This window comes from Chrysochloris asiatica, unplaced genomic scaffold (assembly GCF_000296735.1).
Source record: "Chrysochloris asiatica unplaced genomic scaffold, ChrAsi1.0 scaffold00077, whole genome shotgun sequence".
NCBI classification, from domain to species: Eukaryota; Metazoa; Chordata; class Mammalia; order Afrosoricida; family Chrysochloridae; genus Chrysochloris; species Chrysochloris asiatica.
In genome coordinates this window covers 7061352-7069751 of record NW_006408595.1, presented here as the reverse complement: position 1 = coordinate 7069751, position 8400 = coordinate 7061352, and positions in this window count along the sequence as shown.

The following is an 8400-nucleotide window of genomic DNA, read 5'->3' as shown; positions in this document are numbered from 1 at the left end:
GTAACCACTACGCTACCAGAGCTCCTTATATATATATATATATATATGAGTTTCATAAAGTTCCTAGAAAAATTCTTCAAGAAGTTCATGGACAAATTCATATTATATTTTAATTCCATTTTCCCATGAAGTTTTTGAGGTTCCCTTGTATATAAATTTGGCATTTCCCATAGAATCAAACAAATAAACAAAAGTACTAGGTAAATTTGATTTATTAAACTTAATTTATGCCGCTAGGTCCCTGACTGGCAGAAACAATTAAATGTATGGCTACTGGCCAAAAGGTGGGCAGCTGGCACCCAGTAAGAGACACCTCAGAAGAAAGGTCTGGTGATCTGCTTCTGAAAGTTCACACTCTTCAAACCCTATGGGCCGGTTCTACTCTGCACACAGGGGGTCACCGTGAGTAAGAATCAAAGCACAGGCAACTAACAATTTATGCCTGTTTCATAATTTCTCCTAAACCCCTTCCTTTTCATTTGATTGCATTTAGCAAGAATTTGCTGAGCACCTACTCTAGACTTCAAGACACGAAAAAAAAGGGGGGGGGGAAGCATTTCCTGGCCTTCAGAAACAGATAGTTGAGTTAGAATTTATTTAATTCCATCCATATGCAAAGCACTGTACTAGGTGTGCTCACATTATCATAACAGGTACAAAACAGCTACACTGTCTGTATAGGGTTTCCAAGGAGCAGCTGGTGAGGTTAAACAATGTAATCTAGTGCATTATCCTGCAGTGCAACACTAGGACTTCAAAGTTCACAGTATATATGTATGATCATATATATATATGATATATGATATATATATGATCTCTACTTCCTCCATTTAACAGAGGTGAAAGATTTGGGAAGATTTGGAAATGCTCTTGTATTTCTCTCTCAAAAGACCAAAGCATTAAAGACAATGTCCTGACAAAACTCAGATAGCAATGGGAGGAGAATCCTCATGGACAGGGATATCACTGATAAATAATACTATAGATTGTCTCTGAACAGCAATAAGAAAAGGAATATATGATGATGAGTATGAAAGCAGTTATGTAGTAGCATTCTCTGACTCAGCTGAGGTGTGTCATACTTTCTAAAACTTACAATTTCCAATCTGCTAACATTCATACTTAGCAAATGATGAAATTTGTGAGATGAGAATTGCTTTTATGTTTCTTTCTTCCCTCAAAATTGCCATCTTGCGAATGCTGAATGATGTACATCAACTGTTTCAGCTACCTGGCATTCAATCCATTTCCTTTGATTACAATATGTTATTTATTTACTTTTAAGGAATTAACTCTGAGAAATAAGTGAATGGCCCGAGCCAGGTCTTTAAAATCCTCCTTCTTGGAATTTGAATATTGAGCAAAAGGATAAAAACATTTGTTTCTTCATTTCCGTAGCCTCATCTTGACTCATCCTTCTGGTAGTTTCTTCAACTTCAACTCAGAATGTTTCTATTGGGCCTCTGAGTTACATAAATATCCTCCAAATAAATGCTTATAACTACTGAAGTTCACCAGAGTCACTTTCTATTGCTTGTACTAACGAACTGTATAGCAGAGCAGCCTAGCTCTCCACTAAGTATCTGTGTTCCCTTTTGTAGTACAAAGTTGTTTTGGTGAATCCATTCCCAAGTACTCTGCCTTGCTTGTGACTTTTCATTTATAGAATACAAGTGGCCATAATTTGTGTCATTTTCTGACACAAGTGGTTAAGAAGAAAGTATGTCTTCTGTACCCTCTCTTTCTTCCTGTCTGGGTACACTAGATTGTGATACCAAGGGTGATGTTGGATGCCACATGCTGAAGGTACTAGAGCCTCCAGCCACTTGGATCTCTAGATAGCTGTGTGGCCTAGGGTTCTTCCTCCTCAAGCCCTACCACTAACACCTCTTTCAGTTTATAAGAAACTTGCATCATATTAAGTCCCTAAGATTTTAAAATTCATCTATTATATTTGCTGGCAGTATTTTAACTAATACAAATCTCAGCCAATACAAAGGAAAACACAGAACCATTTTTATTTGAATTTTGAAGACTTTGGAACAACTGGGAAAGACTATTTGGCTGGGACAAGAGTCATTCGACACTTCTTCCAAGGATCCAGCTGTCAAGATGCCAGACACTGACCCCTCTCTCTCCTTCCTCCACTCCACTGTCTCCTCACAAGCAGAAAATGACATTTCCTCAGTATGCAGCAAGAAGCCACTTGATATGTGTGCTGCTCAAGATGAAGTAAGTTCTGAGGTCAGTATTGCCGTATTAATGACATCATGGAGAAATCTTAACACTTCTGCCTTCTGACTGCTTTCGGAACCTTCAAAGGAACTCAAAGCCAAAGATGTAGGATGGACAGGCCTAAACAAATAAGCAAGTAATATGTCTTCAGAGAGAAAAAACTTGGAAAGAGGCTAGAGAGTTATGGTTTTTATTAGAGTGTAACATCATTGTCTCACAAGGCTAAGAACTTTGAGACACATTTTTCAAAAGTTTTCAGTTTTCCACAATTGACTATGTTGAACTATGTTAAATGAAATTTGTGTGTCTCTCTTTTTTTTTTTTTTTTTTTTTTTTTTTGCAGGGGCTGTTTTTTCTATATTAACAATATATAGAAATCTGTAGGCTCAAGGTCTGTGTGTAAATGTGTAAGTGTGGGCGGGTAAAGGATCAAAAGGAGTAATAAAGAAAAGAGGGTTTAAGATGAGCTTACCTAGAGGACTTTTGGGTTTGTCTGCACACATGACCCTCCACATGACTTTCGGGCTCTGGGTCCCAGTACTCCTTGTATTCTAGCCTCTCTCAGTGGCCTTCCCATTCCTAATGAGGTGATTTTAGGATAATTTATGAAAATTCAGTGGGATGGAAGTGCAACTCATAAAGTCAGAAAACAAATGATGGAAATTTCTGTTGAAAGAATGCCAGATTCTCTCATAGCCTTCCCATTCTTAATGAAGTGCTCCTTAGAGGTTTATGCGAATTCAGTAGAATGAATACATGGTGGATTAAATGAGAAAATTTCACTTAAAAGATAAAAATTTCAGATGTCTGAAGAGAGACTGGGGTCTAGGTTATCAGATTCTAGTGGAAAGAATATAGCTCAATCCAATCACAGTTCTGCGATTACCCATAACCCCCTGTAGCCACTCTCCAGTTGGGAAAATATAGCCATAATACTTTTTCCCTGGCTTCCACAAAGATGTACTGTTCTGCAAGTCAGTCTGGGGGTTCCAGTGCCTTTCACTTTATGCAGGTATGTGGTCATTGCCTTAAAGCTTCTGTCTGTTTACTCATGTTTAGCTGGATCGTCGGTCCTCGGAAACCGTATACAAGGTTGTTATGGGTCAGAACCGACTCAACAGCACTTAATAATCTGGGTTGCTGTTGTTGTGACATGCAAATGAGTTGATTTTTGACTCATAGCAGCCCATGTGACAGAGTGGGCCTGTCTCCATAATGTTTTCTAGGCTGTAATTTTCATGGTTGCCGATCATAAGGTCTTTGTTCCTTTATCTGGGTGGTAATTGTTATGTGTGGTGGAGTCAGTTCTGACCCATAGCGACCCTGTACAGGGTTTCTAAGGCTGTAAATCTTTATGGGAGCAGAAAGCCTCCTGTTTCTCCCATGGAAGAACTGGTCGTTTCGAACTGCTGACCTTAAGGTTCGCAGCCCAATTCGTAACCACTACGCTACCAGAGCTCCTTGTTATCTGGGTACGAAGGCAAAAAGTGGATCTAATTTTCCAGGCTCCTTCACTATAAAGAAAACAGTACACAGTTTGGTGATTTGTTGTGGACACTAGCTTAGTGTATATAAGATACTTTGCACAATGCCAACATATACTTCAAAAAGTTCGCCAGAAATTTTCATTATCTTTTAATTAGATAAATAGATAGATAGATAGATAGATAGATAGATAGATAGATAGATAGAGTGAGCTATCAGCCCTTTACAAGAACTATGCTTTGCCTAAGAGCAAGCAACATCTTAATGAAGTTTTCATGCAGAGGGTAAGTCCATATTTTTGACAAGGTTTATTTATGTCCCCCAGTTTCATCTGTCCATACTCATACCTGTGATCTACCCTCCCAGACAGTGATCTGCAGAGTACTCTTTAGTAAATCCTACCTAGTTAACCAAACCAATCATGATTGGGTTGCCCGAATAATCACTTTTATGGTCATAATTGCCCTCTTTGAAATATTTACATTTACAAAGTTATTTGCAAATATCTTTATCTTCAGAGTATAGTGGACTGCGGCGGACTCTTTGCTTTTGCACTGTTTTTTCCTACCTTTTCTGTAATATGGGCCTGAACTATTTCTATAGTATATTCTATTCTTATATTAGCAATTTGGAAGGTTTTTGGTTTTTTGTTGTTGGGCTGCAGGATAATGCACCTGACCTCAAAGTTGGCTTGAACTGCAAGATCGGTAGTTCAAACATAACAACAGCTCCTCGGAAACCCTACACAAAATCACTATGAGTTGGAAATGACTCGACAGCACTTAACAGCAATTGTTAGTATTCTGATACTAACAATTTGAAGGATTTTTGTTTTTAATAACTTCCATTTCAGTTAGCCTAGAATTGGTATTTGCAAAATCCCTTCTTATAATGTTGGTATTTAAAGTTTGTTAAGACATTTTGGGGAAAGATTGTTAGCAACATGCAAAAGTAAAGCGATTTAACTTAACTTACCCATGTGTTTGATTTTGTTTATCTCCTAAGTTGCCACATACTTGCAAAAGCTTAAGAAATGTTGCTTGGTGTTAACTTGATGATTTTGAGACAAATTACACATTTTAAGAACAAAATGTAAATTACTGTTCCCAGGATGCCGTGTCTCCTTTTAAGCCACCTTGTCAAGACCCATTTATAACCTTCATAGTAAATTTATAACTCTTTCTTCTTTCTTAGATCATTCCCACCCATTAGAGATCATAAATTAAACAACATCAAGATAACGATTAGAGGAACATACTTCCATTAAGAAAGCTTCTTGGATAATACCCAGTATACAATTTTTGTTTCCAATTTTTATGAAGAGTTCTTTTCTTTCTCCAAAACCTCGAAGTCCCCATTCACTTAATTGGTCAACGCAGTATATATTTTCCTTTTCTAATACAAATATCCTTTGAAGTGATAAAGTTAAAAAAAAAAAAAAAAAGTATATATTTTTGCCTTCAAATCTAAAAAGTTAAAATTCTGTGTGAAGTTTAACATTATATATAGTTTTAATACAAATTATTGCCAAGCTGAGAGAATAAGATCTTGAAAGGTTCAAGATTGAGCTCTGGTAGTGTAGTGGTTACGAATCGGGCTGAGAGCCGCAAGGTAAGCAGTTCGAAACTACCTGCCGTTCAGCGGGAGAAAGATGAGGCGTTCTGCTCCCGTAAAGGTTTACAATCTCAGAAACCCTGTAGTGGGTCGCTGTGAGTCGAAACCTACTCCACGGCACATAACAACAAAAGCAATTATTGTAGTTACGAAACGGGCTGCTAACCTCAAGGTCAACAGTTCGAAACTACCAGCGGTTCCACCAGAGAAAGATGAGGCGTTCTCCTCCCATAAAGATTTATGCCTCGGACACCCTGTGCAGGGTCACTATGAGTCAGAACCGACTCCACGGTACTTAATAACAATAAACATCTACACAGGGCCACTATGAGTTGGAACTGATGCGACTACACTTAGCAACAGCAACTGTTTCCTTTTAATTCTTTTATATTATTTATTTATTAACTTTTATTCTAAATTGAGTGAAGGTTTACAGACAAGATTATCAACTTTATATTCAACAAATCATACCCTTTGTTTCATCTCAGTGATTACAATTCACTTTATGCAACAAAAGTTACCCTTCTTGCTCCCTGTGGTTCTTATTTACATTCCATCCCACTACCTATCCCCTCTCAACTTTATCCTTAGAAAAATGCTGCCCTTTTGACCTTGAATGACTGACCATTCTCTGGTGAGAGTACCTTACTGGTGTTGTTGTCCCCACTATGTACCTGTCTACTGCTTGGCTAAAAATTGGGCTCCCACAGTGAGTTCCTTTCCAGACCTGAAGCGTGATCCAGGGTCATAGTCTCAGGCTCCTACAGTCTCTTTCTGACCAATAAACTCAGTCTTTGATTATTGTTATTAAATAATTTTGAATTTTGTTTCACATTTTCTCCCACTCTCTCCAGGACACTCTAATGTGATTCCTTTCAGAGCAGTTGGTAGTGGTATGGTAGCCAGGCACATCTAGGGTCTTAGAGATGTGGAGCCTGATGTTCACATGTTCCATTAGTCTATTGGAAGTAACGGATTCAATTCTTATCACTCTTCTAACTTCCACACATGGAGTGACAATAGCTGCACCTTGGAAGACTGCTCATGAACTTTCAAGAAACCAAAAACTACTCACCCAAGCAGGATGTTGAATATGGTGGTGAACCCCAAAGCCCAGCAACTCATTGTCTTAAGATGTTTGATAATATCTAGAAATTTGTCATCAGTTTGCCCGTTGTATGCTTTAGCACATTCATAGCTGTGTGTGCAAGAAAGGTAAATGTTGTTGTTGTCTAGTGCCATCAAGTCGGTTCCAACTCATAGTTATGCTGCATAGGGTTTCTGAGGAGCAGCTAGTGAGCTTGAACTGCTGACCTTGCAACTCAAACCGACCTTATGATCTACTATTTATCCTACAGCACCACACCAGCACTCCAAGAAAGGTAAATACTCATGTACAAATATCTTCTTAAAACTCTTATGTATTTGTGATATAATATATACATATTATATATATATAATACATATATTATATAATATATATCTCCCAGTTTTCTTCCATTACCCATTCAGCCTATATCTCAATATATGTGTCTGAACAAACACTGGTCTTCCAAAGTTGTGTGTATATCTCTATTTACCTCTATCCCTTTTAGTCTATGCATACCTCCCTGCGTCTTCAACTATCTTCATCATTCTTGTGCCAACCTCCTTCTTCTTGTATATTCCCCTCTCCCTTCTTGTATATTGCCCTCCCTGTCATCCAAGCTAACATGTGTCCATCCTCTAGCCATTGAATCACTCTTCCTTCCCTTCCACCCCTGATAACCATCAAAGAATGTTTAACTATGAAAAGCTTTACTTGAGTTTTCACAATAGTGGTTTCATATATTTGTCCTTTTGTGATTGACAAATTTCACAGGGCATAATGTCCTCTGTGTTCATCTATGTTATGAGGTGTTTCTCAGATTCATGGTTATTTCAGTGTTGCATCATATTCCATTGTGTGTACCTAAGTTTTTTTGTCCATTCTACCATTGATGGGCGCTTAGGCTATCTCCATCTTTTTGCTATTGTGAATAATGTTGCAATGAACATCGGTGTATATATATCTACTCAGCTACTGGCTAGTATTTCTTATGGATATATACCAGATAGAAGGATTTCTGGGCCATGAGGTATTTCTAGATCCAACTTCCTGAGGAAGCACCATACCGTTTTCCACAGTGATTGAATCATCTTACAGTCCCACCAAAAATGTTGGAGACTCCCAGTCTCTACACACCGTCTCCAGCATTTGCTGCTTTCTGTTTTTTTGAACTTCACTGTTAATGTTTGTGTGAGATGATAGCTCATTGTTGTTTTGATTTGCATTTCTAACGGACTCCTGGAGTCCTGGTGTGGTGCTGTAGGTTAATGTGCTGGACTGAAAAAATTTTGATCTGCAAGGTCAGCAGTTCAAGCTCACCAGCTGCTCCTCAGAAACCCTATACAAGGTTGCTAGGGTTGGAACCAACTCAATGGCCCTTAACAACAACGACAAATGGATTCCTGGACTCCTGGTGTTGTGCTGTGGGTTAAGGCACTGGACCACAAGGTCAGTTTGAATCAAATGTCAGAGGTTCAAGCTCATCAGCCATCCTCAGAAACCCTATACAGTGTCGCTGTAGGCCAGAACCAACTCAATGGCACTTAACAGCAACAACAACAATGTGGCACTGTAGGATCAGTACTTGACTGCAAACCACAAAGTCAGCAGCTGCTCCTTAGAAATCCTATATAGGGTCGTTGTAAGTCAGAACTGACTCCAGAGCACTTAACAACAATAATTGCTAATGATTGTGAACATTTCTTCATGTTTGTTGGCTGCCTGAACGTCTTCCTTGGTAAAGTGTCTGTTACTGTCTAGCACCCATTTTTCAATTAGATTGTCTTTTTCTTATAGAATTATTGTAGTTTTCTACAAATTTTAGAGATTAGTTCCTTGTCTGATATATCATTGCAAAAAAAAAAAAAAAAAATTTACGTCTATGGGCTCTCTTTTTACTCTTTTGGCAAAATCTTTTGATTCATATACATTTCTAAGTTTCAGGAGCTTCCAGTCATTTATTTGTCTTCTGCTATTTT